This window comes from Schistocerca nitens, chromosome 11 (assembly GCF_023898315.1).
Source record: "Schistocerca nitens isolate TAMUIC-IGC-003100 chromosome 11, iqSchNite1.1, whole genome shotgun sequence".
NCBI classification, from domain to species: domain Eukaryota; kingdom Metazoa; phylum Arthropoda; class Insecta; order Orthoptera; family Acrididae; genus Schistocerca; species Schistocerca nitens.
The window spans coordinates 24,054,798-24,070,532 of record NC_064624.1 but is presented as its reverse complement, the minus strand read 5'-3'; positions in this window follow the sequence as shown (position 1 = coordinate 24,070,532).

Genomic DNA, 15,735 nt, shown 5'->3' with positions numbered 1-15,735 from the left:
TGTTTCATCTCCAATGTTAAAGCTTCCACCACCACTCGAACCTATAAAAACAGCTCACAGCTGGAAATGAAAAAAACAATAATATTATAATGATAGTTATACTAACTGGAAGCTAGTTATTTTATAAAGTGTGTCTTTCACTCTTACAGTAAAAAGTAAATGACTGAAAACAACAGATTGGAAAAATAGAGGTTTTTGACATGAACTTACATTTCTCAGACAGTAATACCTCAACAAAATTTTATTGTGTCGATCTTTTGAATAGAGGAAATCATTTTTGGAGGTTCTTGTAAATTGACACACTGTTTTAAATTAATTTTATGAGAACAAATTAAGCAAATATTGTAAGCAATGACATTAAAATGCGCTGAAGAAGAAAAGTCTGAGAAATTTGAATGAGAATACTGTGAAAGAACTGTTGAACTGTGAGTGTACCTAATGTATTTAATAAACTCTGCTTCAATTTAGAAATTGCCCAATACATTATAAACATGTGAATAAATTACTTCTGCTTTTATCTTCTGTGCTAGAATCTTCACAAATCCAATTGTTGCAATGCGATTATACAAAAGCTAAATGCAAGGCATTAATATACATAGCAAAGAGTTTGCCTTTACCTATGTCTGCTTGTGTGTGCATATGTGCGGACGGATATATATATATATATATATATATATATATATATATATGTGTGTGTGTGTGTGTGTGTGTGTGTGTGTGTGTGTGTGTGTGCGCGCGCGCGCGCATGCGCCAGTGTATACCTGCCCCTTTTTCCCCCTAAGGTAAGTCTTTCCACTCTCCGCTCCTGGGACTGGAATGACTCCTTACCCTCTCCCTTAGAACCCACATCCTTTCGTCTTTCCGTCTCCTTCCCTCTTTCCTGATGAAGCAGCCGTGGGTTGCGAAAGCTTGAAATTTGTGTGTGTGTGTGTGTGTGTGTGTGTGTGTGTGTGTGTGTGTGTGTGTGTGTGTGTGTTTTTGTATTTGTTATTGTCTCTATCAACATACCAACACTTCTGTTCAGTAAGTTACAGTTGTTTTTAGATATATTTTTCCCATGTGGAATGTTTCCCTCTATATGTATCTGTTGGCATTTGGGCATACTCATTACCATACTGCATTGTACTTGCCATCCTAGCAACAACAGAAGCACTGAGATCAAAATGAACATTAGGCGAGTTTGTACACTGAAGAAACAATGAAGGAAGTAAAAGAAATGTACAGAAATGGGAATAAAATTCAAGGAAAATTGATTTCAATAACAAAATTCGATGATAGCATCCCTATCTTCTGTGAAACTGAAGAAGAATTAAAGAGCCTGTCGAATGGGGTGAATAGTAGACTGAGTAGGAAGGAATTCTGCCACCCTGGAAGCATAGAGCATGTAAGAAGAACATTAACGCAGACAACATAGTCTTCCTTGCTAAAAGAAGTTTCCTAGTATCAAATATATATGTTAATTTGAGAAAAAAATTATGAGAATTTGTATCTTGAAAACTGCATTGTACAGAAGTGAATTATGGACTGTGGGACAAATGGAGATGAAACGAATTGAAGTGTTTGAGAAGTGGTCTTAGAGCTGGATGCTCAAAATGAAGTGGACTGATTGGACATTCAAGAATTGAGGGTACTGGGTGTAAGTAGTATGCCGATACAAACATTTATCACAAACAAGAAAATAGTGGTAGACCATATCAAACATCATAAAGAAAGAGAAAGGGGGTGGGGGCATACAGAGAGAGAGAGAGAGAGAGAGAGAGAGAGAGAGAGATGCTGATGGAACAGTTGGCTAGGTCTGCATATACGGAGGCCATACAAAGGACTGGATCAATTTGCTTTAAAAAATCACACAATAACCAAGACCACTTTGAAAATTTATTTTGTAGCTCACACCAACTCATGCCTGGCAGTGCCATCATCAGCACATTGCAGGACCATTTTTAACATCCGAGTTGTTAGTGGCTGTATAAACAATTTTAATTTTTCATAAATCAATATGCAGTCTACCACTACAGATGAGCTCTTACTAAGATTCTTACAACTGAAGTCTCCCATAGATGACTACAATGGACACAGGGCCATAGTTTAAATTAAATATAGTTCTTTGCTAAAAATGAGACTGACATGCAAGGGTTGTAATGCCCCACATTTTTTAAAAAAATTCATTAATATACATTGGTGCTTCACATTTGATGTTTGTTCTGTGCACCTGTGAAGTTTCGAACCATTCTGGCAGATGGAAGAGCCATATTACAGTGTCAAAATGGCGTCTACAAATGACTCACATTATAAGCAGCATGCTGTTATTGAATTCTTGTATGCAGAAAAAGAAACCATGGTGAACATTCATAAATGTTTTTGTGGAGTGTATGGCGATGCTGCAGTTGATAAGAGTATAGTTGGGTGTTGTGTGTACGAAAGTTACACCCTCAAAAAATGGAGAAAAAGAGGTCCATGATCAGATACACTTGGGACATCCTGTCACAGCCACTGATCCAGATATGCTGAATTGTGTAGACACCATTATTCGTGATGGCCGGCACAACACAACTTAACAATTGGCTCTACGTTTGTTGGTCAGCCCTGGAAGCATGTCTGCAATGATATTGTATATTCAAAGAGGTGCTCACGGTAGGTACCACAAATTCTCACAGTAGACCACAAGGGTCAAAGAAAAGCCATTTCATCTGAATTGTTGGAGAGTTTTGAGGCTGACGGAAAGGCCTTTCTGTCACGGATCATTACAAGGGGCAAAAGCTGGGTGCACCACTTTGCGCTGGAAACAAAAAGGCCATTCCATAGAGTGGCATGATCCTCATCCACCACAAAAGAAGAAATTTAAGACAACCCCCACTGCTGGAAAAGTCACAGAGACAGTTGTTTGTATTTAAGCATAACACATAAGTCAGCAGTTAGCATATATGAATAAATAAAGTCTTCAGAGAATTTGCAAACTTAAAAAAATTGTGGCTCAGTTGTGTACATGGTGTGGTATCAAATATTCCAATATGTGGCTCACATTCTGTTACATTACTACGAGGGTCATTCAATAAGTAATACCACACTTTTTTTTCTCAGAGCTTATTTATTGTCAATAGTCAGAAGTTGGTGACAATGTACTTCAACATGTCTTGTCCATGTCCTATTTTTCTATGTAGTCTCCATCATTGTTGAGGAGCTTATATCTTGTGCTGGTAAAAGCTCTTGTCCTGTAGGCTCAGCCATGTTTTCATTGCACGACTGACACTCTTGTCATCTTCAAAGAGTGTTCCCCACAGAGAACCATAAGCAGCCCAAAGAGATGGAAGTCTGAGGGTACCAGGTCTGGACCATAGGGTGGGTGAGGCAGTGCTGTCCAACCCAATTTGGTGATGTGTTCCCACAGTCTCAGACTTGTGTGGGGCATGCATTATCACACTGGAGCAAGAGTTGTGCAGGATTCTTGTCTGACGGTTCTTGAGTTTATTCAGTCTTCACTTATGCCTCTGAATTACGTAAAAAGCACATCTTTTCGCTATATGCACATTATCACATTAGCAGTTTATATGAAATTTCAAGAATGAGATTTTCACTCTGCAGTGGAGTGTGTGCTGATATGAAACATCGTGGCAGATTAAAACTGTGTGCCGGACCCGGACTCGAACTCAGGACCTATGCTTTTGTGGGTAAGTTCTCTACCATCTGTGTTACCCAAGCATGACTCACGCCCTGTCCTCACAGCTTCAGTTCTGCCAGTACGTGAGTTGTGCTCGGGTAGCTCAGATGGTGGAGCACTTGCCAGCGAAGGGCAAAGGTCCCGAGTTCAAGTCTCGGTCTGGCACATAGTTTTAATCTGGCAGAAAGTTTCATATGAAATTTCATTCAAGAACAAGCATGCTACATTAAAATATCCAACCTTGTATTGGGCATAAATGTCAATGAAGAATATAAAGCAGCAATTATACGTTAAGGATTTAATATTTCTAGACTATTCAAAATATTTATATTGCAAATTTTGAAATGAAAATTGAGTAATCAGTACGTAAATCATTATGAGTCCTATTTGTTTCATAATTAGTTTTAGTAATTGTAACTTTATTAAAATTGTAGTATCAACAATAAGTGAACTGGTTTTTAGTGTTAGAAATATACTTAAAGATGGGCGGCTGAGTCCGCAAAACCAGTTCACAAAAATATACAGTTTTCTGTAGGACATGAGTCAGTTACAGTGTAATTGCAGTTCAAGTTTTTTCATTAAACTTCAATCAAAATTAAAAGTCATGTGTTTGACAGTTATTTAGAATATCACAGTTATGTTCCACATTATCAAAACCTGGATACATGGAGGCTGCAGTGAAAAGATTATATCCCCCCCATACCAATGTGACAACAAACGTGCAAGGTGACTACTATTATTTATTTTTAGTATCAACCATTTTATCAAATTTGTGATATGCTTCAGTCCCACGTATTTCAGAGAAGCAACACACAACATAATAAACTATAATTTTTACTATGGCATTGGCAGGTGGCGGCATTAAAACATGTAACTTCACCATCAGTCCATCAACAGAGTAATGGATAATCAGAGGGTATTGTGTTATGTTTCAAGTGGAAGAAGAAAAAGCTTAAATGGTCATGAACCTATTACTTAGTCCATAACAAACAAAACCAATAAGCACAAAATGCCCAGCAGAAAATACTTCAGAAGAAACAGTGAAGAACATTATTACATTAAACTTCATGGCAGATTAAAACTGTGTGCCCGACGGAGACTCGAACTCGCGACCTTTGCCTTTCACGGGCAAGTGCTCTACCATCTGAGCTACCGAAGCACAACTCACGCCCGGTACTCACAGCTTTACTTCTGCCAGTATCTCGTCTCCTACCTTCCAAACTTTACAGAAGCTCTCCTGTGAACCTTGCAGAACTAGCACTCCTGAAAGAAAGGATATAGCTAGTTCTGCAAGGTTCGCAGGAGAGCTTCTGTAAAGTTTGGAAGGTAGGAGATGAGATACCGGCAGAAGTAAAGCTGTGTGTATTGGGTGTGAGTCATGCTTTGGTAGCTCAGATGGTAGAGCACTTGCCCGCGAAAGGTAAAGGTCGCGAGTTCGAGTCTCAGTCGGGCACACAGTTTTAATCTGCCAGGAAGTTTCATATCAGCACACACTCCGCTGCAGAGTGAAAATCTCATTCTGGAAACATCCCCCAGGCTGTGGCTAAGCCATGTCTCCGCTATATCCTTTCTTCCAGAAGTGCTAGTCCTGCAAGGTTCGCAGGACAGCTTCTGTAAAGTTTGGAAGGTAGGAGATGAGATACTGGCAGAAGTAAAGCTGTGAGTACCGGGCGTGAGTTGTGCTTCGGTAGCTCAGATGGTAGAGCACTTGCCCGCGAAAGACAAAGGTCGCGAGTTCGAGTCTCGGTCGGGCACACAGTTTTAATCTGCCAGGAAGTTTCATATCAGCACACACTCCGCTGCAGAGTGAAAATCTCATTCTGGATTATTACATTACCTCTATACCCATCCCAATTCATCCCATAGCCTAACACTTCTCATTTTGAGCTAGGAACTCCAGTAAGTGTATGCACTGGTGGAAGATATCCACAGAACCTCATTGTGGTGCTACCAGAACCAGCTCCAGTCACAATTATCTCATTAGCCACAATTGCAGCTGTAATTTTTTACTATAAAATCTGATAGTGTAGCAGATTAATTATCTGTGCTTTGGAAATGCAACACAACTTAGGAATTTCATGACATGTTCAGCTGAGGAATTCATAAAGGTGTACAAATTTGTATAGCCCTATCTTCTATCTGCAATATTTTAGATTACATTAAGTATTGATCATGCTCTGTTGGGAGGTGAAGGGCCTTAATTCAGAACCTATTACCTTTTATATCAGAAAGATTTATTGAAACACAGGGACGGTACTTACGCATCTTTACAGCGATATTACTCTGTATGACAATTAAAATACCTACACTCCTAAACGAAGGGCAGTTTTATTTATTTATTTATTTATTTATTTATTATTATTATTATTATTATTATTTTTTTTTTTTTTTTTTTTTTTGCCACATGCATTTTGTCTCTGTTATTTATGAAGCCTCTCCACTGGCCATAATATATGTTTCTTTTTAAACATAAAATAAATGTACTATGTAGTAGTTACAAATGATACTACTTTTTCCTCTTATTTTTCAGATTAGTAACACCTTTTGTAGCACCAAATTTTATAATATTAAATTATCGTTTGATGTTAAGATTTCCAGCATTGTTAGTCCACATATGTAGTTCATAAATAAAAGAAGGAAACCGTGTATGACACAAAGACACTCATTTACTATAGTTGCATAGATAGACCATACCATGAATTTTGAAGCAACTAAGGGACTATAGAAATTGGAGAAAACGGCGATAAAATCCACTGCTTTAGTCTTATCCAAATTGAGAAAGTTCTAAGATATTACATGAAGAACTAGACAGATATTATTGCCACTAGTCAAATTGTTGATGGGCTTCTGACTGGTGTTGCTTATGCCACCTGATCGGCGGTACATGATTAGAAACACTGTGAGAAGACATACAGTCTCCACTATACAGGCAAAACAGACTATCTGAGGGAGAACCAACACATGTTCGATAACTCAGTTAGTAAAAATTCATGTTATAAATAAACTTAAAAATTTTCTGGAGAATAAACCAAGCTGTATGATGGTAAGTACTGTTGTCTTGTGTTCCAAAGATTGCCTTAATATACACTTTGTATGTTACAATCAGGAAGCAGCAAGATAATTACAAATAGTTGCTTCTTGGTTATCAGGAATTTTGCATGTTTTTACTATGTGCTACCTGTATTACACACTGTGCAGTATGTGGGAAGTGAAATGACAAATGACAAAACGTGGCTTCCAAAAACTTCTGACTAGATCTGCTGTGCTATGGAACTATCATAAACTTTCAATTCAATGAGGTTCAGATTTATAGCCAATTCTCCATGTAAAACATACATCACTACTAATTACTGAACAATGGAAAACAATATTTATGAAAAGGATATGTTGCTACTCACCACAAAGACAAGAAGCTGACTTGCAGACAGGCACAATGAAGTTAAGCTTTCAGACAAGTGCTTCTTCTGAAACAGAACACACACACACACACAACACATTCACACATGCTTTCATGCAAGCACATCTCACACACACATGGCACTGTCTCTCACTGCTGGGGTCCAGCTCCAAACTCTTCCTGCATCTGACAAATGCAGCAGTCTTGGGAGGATGGTGGGGGAAAGGAGGAGACATGGGGTGGGGAGTGGGAGGGATATCAGGATAGCAGTGGGAGGAAGATGATGATGTGCTTGTGAGAACATGCAGGGTCATGGTGGGGACAGGATGGGCTGCTAGGTGAAGAGTCAAGAGGCTGTGTTGGAGGGGAGGGGGAAACGGAGAGGATAGAGGAGACAGAAAAGGAAAAGACTATATATGCACTGGTGGTATGTGTAGTGCTGGAATAGGAGCAGCAAAGGGAATAGGCAAGGGCAGGACAATGACAAGCAAAGGTTGAGGACAGTGAGGTTACAAGAATAATGAATATGATGTAGAGAGATTTCCTACTAACCCAGTTCAGAAAAGCTGGTGTTGGTGGGAAGGATCCAGATGGCACAGGCTGTGAAGCTGTCACTGATGGGAAGTACACTATGCTGGGCAGCATGTTCAGCAACCATGGATATTAGGTTGGAGATTCCTCATTTCAAGGTGAGAGGTAGTCAAACCCTGGCATAGAACATAGTTCAGTTACTCCAGTCCTGGGTGGTGCTGAGTCATGAAGAGAGTGCTCCTGTGTGGCCGGGCAATGGATATGTGAGAAATGGTAAGTGTATGGAGAGACAAGGCAAGGGTAATCTGTTTCTGAACAAGGTTATAAGGGTAATTTCGTTCTGTGTAGAGCCTTCGCATTTTTGGAGAGAGACTGCTCATCACTACAGATGCGACAACTGCATGTTGCTTGGCTATATGGAAGGGGCTTCTTGATATGGAATGGGTGTATGCTGTCAAAGAGGAGGTATTATTGCTGGTTGGTAGGTCTGATGTGAACAGAGGTACTGATGTAACCAGTCTTAAGCTGGAGGTCAACATTGAGGAAGGCGGTTAGTTGGGATGAGGGTGACCACCTGAAGTGAATGGGGAAGAAAGTGTTGATCTTCTTGAGGAACATGAATGAAGTGTACTCATCCCCCATCCAGATTACAAAGATGTCATCAGTCAATTAGAACTACATGAGGGGTCAGGGATTCTGGGTGATTATGAAGGATTTCTCTACATGGCCCATGAACATTTTCGTACAGGATGGTGTTATGTAGGTGCCACTGCTGTACCATAGATTTAATTGTATATGATGCCTTCAAATAAGAAGTAATTGTGGGTGAGGATATAGTTGGTCATGGTGACCATGAAGGAGGCTGCAGAACTTTTATCTATTACAGATGAGTAACATTGTGTCTGTAATGAATAAAGGTTTCTTGAAATTACTGCAACAGTCACCTTTTGTTTTGTTCTTCAGTTTCTTTATTACTCCATTACTGGTTTAGAACTGCCTAGCGAGTCATCAACAGATGGTAGATATATTAATTTTCTGCAGCAGGATGGACATTATATAGGGCAATTAGTATCTATTGGTTGGATGTAGGTGTTTTGTAAAGCATGTGGAATGTGTTACTTATGCTGAATGTGTAAAGTGCAGTACAATTATTGTCGCTGTAAAACATTCTGTATGTTTTCAAGAATACTGTGTACATCAACATCCAACCAATTGATGATAATCATTTTACATGACTCCCACACTGCTGCAGACAATTAATACATGTGCTACCTGATGATAATCACTAGGCAGTTCAAAACTGGTAATGGCATAATTTAAAAAAATTAAAGAACAAAATGAAAGGCAACTGGCTGCAGTAATTTCAAGATTCCTTTAAGGAGGTTGTAGGTTGGGAGTCACTCTGGCATTGGGAAAGGTAGTATTCAAAAGCAGTAAGGCCTCCCCTCTGCCGATCCCCAGTTTCCCCAGCACAGCCTTTCGAGTCTGCACCCAGCAGCCCATCCTGTTCCCACCACATACCTGCATGCTCTCACGAGCAGCACAACACCTTCCCCCCACTCCTGCTCCGTTATCTCTCCCACCACCAGCTGCATGCCTCCTTTTACCCTCACCACACACCCCAGACTGCTGCATACAAGACACAGGGTCATTTCACAGTCAGGTCCCAGAAGATGGAAACAGTAGCCAAGTGTGAGCGAGTTGTGTAGCGACATGCCTGTGCCATCAGCTATTCCACACACTTTGAATTCCAAACTGAATATTATCTCATCTTTTACTTCCTCAATGCTTTCATCTGTGGTTGTAGTCTCAGAGGTCCTGTGTCTGTATCATCTCTGAGGAAAGAGTAATCGTGCTGATTTCATGTATGATGATACTGGGTATCATAACCCTATCTGATAGACAAAGGAATAATGCATTGCACTTTTTATGTCCAAGTACTCACATGTTTGAAAAAGAATTTTGAAACAACATTCTCCTTATGCCCTTTTTTTAATTCTCGATTGTATTACACAATGTGGACAAAAACTCGGCAATAAAACTAGAGGAACCATAATTTTCACAAAGAGCATATGTTTGTAACTCAACCTGTATCATCTGGTGAATTATCAAGGAGCAATAACCTGGAGTGGGGTAGAGAAGGAGTAGAAGAGTATGGCTGCAAGAATAGGAATTTGTGCTGCTCGATGGAGTGTGCAGGGACTAAAGGTGGAAGGCAGGGCTGACAGATGCAGCATTGGGAGGCTGTGGAGAGAGAGAAAGGAGGGAGTGATGGGGAGTGGAAAAGAGTGAAGCAGAGAAGGGGAAAAGATTGAGGGATGCACCAGCACAGAACAGTGCAGAGTGAGGGTGAGGGGGTCGAATTCTGAAGTGGTGACAGGACAGAGGGGATGGAGCAGTTGGGTGGAGGGTGTGGCCACAGTAGTTTTCTGTAGGCTGAGGTCAGGATGTCTTCGGGAATGGGGAATGTGCTGTAAGGGTAACTTCCATCAGGGCAGTTCAGAAAAGCCTGTGGTGGAGGGGTGGATTCAGGTGTCCATGGTTGTGAAGCAGTCATTGAAATGTACTATGCTAGGCACAGCTACATGTTGTGATAAGAGGATGGTCTACTTTGCTTTTGGCCACAGTTTTGCAGTGCCGATCATCCTGGTGTACGGATGGTTGGTAGTCATACCAATGTAAAAAGCCGTTGCGATGATAGAAGCAGACCTGGTAGATGACATGCCTGCTTTCACAGTTGGCTCAGCCTCTGATGGAGTGGGACTGGAATAGGAATTGCTGTGTTGAAGGACCATGCAGGTCTTGCACCTGGACCATCCACAGGGATATGATCCCAGTGGCAAGGGGTTGGGATTGGGCATAGCATAGATAAACTAGGACATTGTGAGGGTTGGATGAGTGATGGATCACCACTTAGGAGGGGCTGGAAGCATATTGAGTAGGATGTCCCTCATTTAGGAGCACAATGATAGATAATCAAAGCCTTTACAAAGGATGTGGTTCACTTGTTTCCGTCTGGGGTAGTATTGGGTGACAAAGAGCACCACTTTGTAGCTGGTTCTTGTGGATGGTGGGAGGACTGGGGATATGGCACTGGGAAATCTGTTTGCAGACTACGTCTGGAGGAAAGTGGTTGTCTGTGATGGACTTTGAGAGACCTTCAACATACTGGGCATGAGAGCTCCCATCACTGCAGGTACACCATCCCTCAAGTGGCCAGGCTGTAAGGGAGGGATTTTTTGGTGTGGAAGTAATGACAGCTATCAAAATGCAGGTACTGCTGGTGGTTGGGGCGATTAATGTGGATAGAGGTGTGGATGTCGCCATCAGTGAGGAGGGGATCAATGTCCAGAAAGGTAGCACACTCGGTTGAGTAGGACCAAGTGAAGTGGATAGGAGAGGTGTTGAGGTTGTAGGGCAATAAGGATATGGTGTCTTGTCCCTGACTCCAGATTGTGAAGACATCATCCATTAACCTCTAACAGACCAGGGGTTTGGGGTTTCATATTCTCTATTCTCGAAATCATCCCAGCCTAAACCTACGGTAAGCTATTGCCCTCACACACTCTCCCAAACTCCCCTCACCTTCACTATGGGCTGCTCTCTGAGGTGAACCCATTGGTCTTTTCTGCTTCTATGCTCATCTTTTCTCCTTCCTGCTTAACAATACTGCCCCCCCCCACCCTCCCCCACAGACTACTAATGCTGTGCCTGGCAACCCTGTTCTGCACCTGTTGTTTCTAGATGCTCCACCAAGCAGTGCTGATTCCTCTTCCTCATGAGTACCCTCCTATTTGTTCCCCGACCAGCTTCAGATTGTTGCTCCCATTCAATGTGTTTCAGTTCCATTCTGGCTGAAGTGGTTAGAGAAACCAGTCAAGTGTGTGAGAGGTAGATTTGCTTGTGTGAATGTGTGTAAATTTTTGTTTTTCTTTTCTGAAGATAACTTTGGCCGAAAGCTTATTTGCAGCAATCTTTCATTGTGCTTGTTTGCAACTCATCATGTCATCCTTATGGTACTAATCTATCTTTTTTACAACATTGTTGACATTCCAACCTGGACCTTCTAATGTTTAGTTATGCAACATCGTTTGAAGTACATCATGAGAGGCAGGTCAGTTCGTATTTGTTTAAATCAAAAGAACTCTCACTCATTGTACAGTTAATTTGTTTCTTATGTTCATGTTTAAAATACTGCACCAACAACCATTTCTGCAAGGCAACTAATCAGTATGGTTAGTGAAATGTAATTTCATGTATTACCTGTTGCAAAATCAAACCAGTGTCACAAGCAACAGAGCAGAATGAAATTACTTATTACTCCCATTCTGAGTGCCTCTACAGGAAGTTTATGGAAGTTATTCAGACTGTACAAACAGCAGTGCCATCAGCCTCATTGCTTTTGAATAAAATCTTCAAATACAGGGGTTGCACACAAATATGGAAACACTACATGAAATGCAAGCCTGAACATAAATTTTGATGGTAGCCAAGCCTGCAGTTTGACCACAAACTGCTCTGTGCAAAGCTCCACTCTTGGTCAGAACAGTGTTCTGTGTAGTTGTACTTGCATTATGCATGAGCTCAGTGCATTCGAACATGGCAAATTAGTGGTGCTAATATGGTGGGTGCTTCTGTAACCAAGATAGCCAAAGACTTTGGTGTTTCAGGATGCACTGTATTGAAGATTCACACCACAAACCAGGAAAGTAGGAAAACATCATCTGCTGTCACAATGCTGATGAAAAGTGTGTGTTGAGGGATCACGATGGACCATCATCAAAGGGGGTTGTGATGAAAAATAGGATAATGACAGCTGCAAAATGCCATTCCTGAGCTGAATGTCACACTTGGAACAACATAAAGGAAGCTCCATAGGCTGGGAACCGAAGGGCGAGCTGGTAATCCAAAACCAGAAATCAGTGATACAGATCTGTTTACAATCCAAGAGTGAAACATGGCAGAAGTTCCATGATAATCTGGCAGCCATATTGTGGTTTCCACAGGCCCCACAGTTACTCTGCAAGGTCACATTAATTCCAAGGATTGTGAGATCATACCGGCTGATCAGGTCCGTGCCATGATTCTGGGATTTGCTCCCTAATGGTGGTGATGTGTTCCAAGACAATAGGGCCTTCTGTTCACAAAGCTAGTGTCAGCTAGGACTGATTTTGTGAGCATGAGGAGAAATTGCAGCTTCTCAGCTACCCGCCACAATCACCAGATCTCAATATGAGCCTTTCTAGTGTACTTCAGTGAAAAGGGTGTGTGATCACTACCAACCTCAATCATTGTTACCTCAACTTGCCACTATTTTGCTGGTAGAATGATATAAAATTCCCTTGAAAGCCATACGGGACCTGCATTTATCCATACTGAGACAATTGGAAGCTATTTTGAATGCCAATGATTTTTCTACACTGTACTAGGCATGGTAGTATTTTGTGTTTTTGGTGTTCCTGTATGCCTGAAAGAGACTGACAATCATTTCTTTCCTGATTTAATGGATGATTCCAGTTCAAGTTAAACACTTTACATAACTCACTCAGCTCGAACGAAAGTCTTTTATAAATCTTTACAAGTTAGGGGGCAGCACCAGCATAAGACACTCTGGAGATTGCTCATGTATTTCCACTGTCCCACCCAAAGCCCAGCTTGAGCACTGAATGGGTCATACATTAAATTTTGTGTCATTGGTCATGTGCCACACAATGGAAATAACTGTTGGTTCCATATAATAAACCAGAACTACAACTACATATAAACATCAAAAAACAACTGCACTAAAAGAGTATGTCACACTGTGCAAAATATATGTGCTAGTGTTTAAGAAACAAAGCCTGAAAGGGAATCTGTAGAACATATGTGATATACCAACTGATATAAAAACATTTTAGTACCCAATACACAGTTTTCTTTTGACTAAAATTAGCCTCAGTCTTCAGGCATCTCAGAGTTCCTGTCTGGGTGATTTAAGGTAAACCACCAGACAAATCTTGTCACACAGAAGGCAGAGAGCAGAATTTATGTGTATTATAAGAATGCTAAAGAAGTTTAATTCACCTATGAATGAGATCACTTGCAAAATCCTTGCCAATCAATTCATGAATACTGTTTGTCAAATACAGCACTTTACAAAATTGTTTTAGTGGTACACATAGAAAAGATTCGAAACAGAGCTGCACACTTCATCACACATTTGCTTAGCTGGTGTGAGTCCATTGCAAAAATGCTGCTAAAACTGGAGTGGGAGATGCTACAAGACAGACTATGTGCAGCAGAGAGTATTTTTTCTTACAAAATTCTGAGAGGTCCTATTTCTGGAGGAGTCAAGATAAATACTATTTCCTCCAACATACATCTCACATAATGACTACAATGCAACAACTACAGAAATCTTTCTTCCATGTACAATGGAGGGATAAAGTGGTGGAGGGGATGAGGTAGGGTATGGTACTGGTACACTAGAAACTCTCTGCCAAACTTAATACAGAGGAAGAACAGATGTAGACGTACATATGGAGGTAGATGTAGATGGTTAAACTAACACATTGAGGGACAGGAGTTGCTGCAGTACATTCAACAGGTTTAACTGAAAGAGCATAACATTGGAGTTTGCTAGTCAGGAAAACAGAAAGACAGAAAACAGGAAATTGTACAGAAAAGTTGTACAATCTAGGACACACACTTCCATCTTCTGTCCTGTATCATTAAAGTTTCAAAATTGTCAAAAGTAGTCTGAAAGTGCATCAAAATCAATATTTAAAAGGCATTTCACAGTCAATTTGTCCTCCATCAGTAGAGGCTACCTTGCAAAAAGGTAACTGATGATCAATTCTATGACAAGTGCAGGTGGTTGTTTTGTAAGTATGAGGCCCTCAGAGCTTTCTGGGTGATGGCCAATAAGCATAAATACATCATCATCATGAACATCTTCTAACAAGACATCAAATTGTTTATCTTAGATTATACAACTGATCCAAATTAGAGCCTTAAGATCAAATTATACATGAAAAGTTTATATACATCTCCAAATGGTTCATACACAAAAATTTACTAAGACCATCACATATTTTTACTGTAACCAATATGATCACTCCCCCTTGCCAGATCCAAATGGGGAATTACTCCAGAAACTTTTATCGATGGAGAGACCACGACTGTTTTATTACAAGCCACATGTCTTGTGGATACGCAACGACAGCCAGTCAAAATAATAGCAAAAATTACCTTAATTTAAATTGACTTTATAGCATAGAAAGGAGTGAATAATTCAACTAAAAAAATCTTTCATTGCCGAATGATATTAAATGCGTGACATACAACAAAGTTAAATCTGAAAGTAAGCTGAAGAAGTTCCTTTCTGGAAATTCCTTCCATTATTTAGAAGACTTTTCGTTTACAGGGGTACAATTATTGAACTACATGAAATGAGATTGTCATAACTTCTGAACAGTTTGCTTTAGGATGTTCAGACTGTATGATTGGCCAAGGAGCACAAATTGACTATTATGCACTGTATGGTGTGGTTTAGTAATAAAGCACACTTTCATTTGGATAGGTTTGTCAATAAACAAAATTGGAACATTTGGGAGACAGAGTATCTGCATTTCATGGTCAAGAAGACTCTTCATCCTCAATGGGTGACTGTGTGGTGTGCAGTGTCCTGTCACGGAATAATCAGTGCAATATTCCTTGATGGCACATTTACTACTGAACACTTCATTAAGGTTTTGGAAGATGATGTCATCCCCAATATTCAAAGTGACAGTGGTTTCCATGAGATGTGGGTCATGCAAGACGTAGTTCGACCCCACTGAAGCAGGAGAGTGTTTGATGTCCTCGAGGACCACTCAGGGAACCACATATGCTCTGGATCTGAACATATGCAACTCCTTTTTCTGGGGTTATATTGAAGACAAGATGTATAACAATAACCCAAAAACCATTGCTGAGCTGAGAACAGCTGTTCAGGTCATCAACAGCCTTGTTCTGACACTTCAGTGGGGCATGCGGAATTTCGCTATTCGTATGCACCACATCATTGCCAATGATGGCAGGCATATCGAACATGTCATAACATAAATCTGAATATATGAATTGATGTTTACATGTTCAATGATGTGTGTGCATGCCATAGTTTGTACCCCCA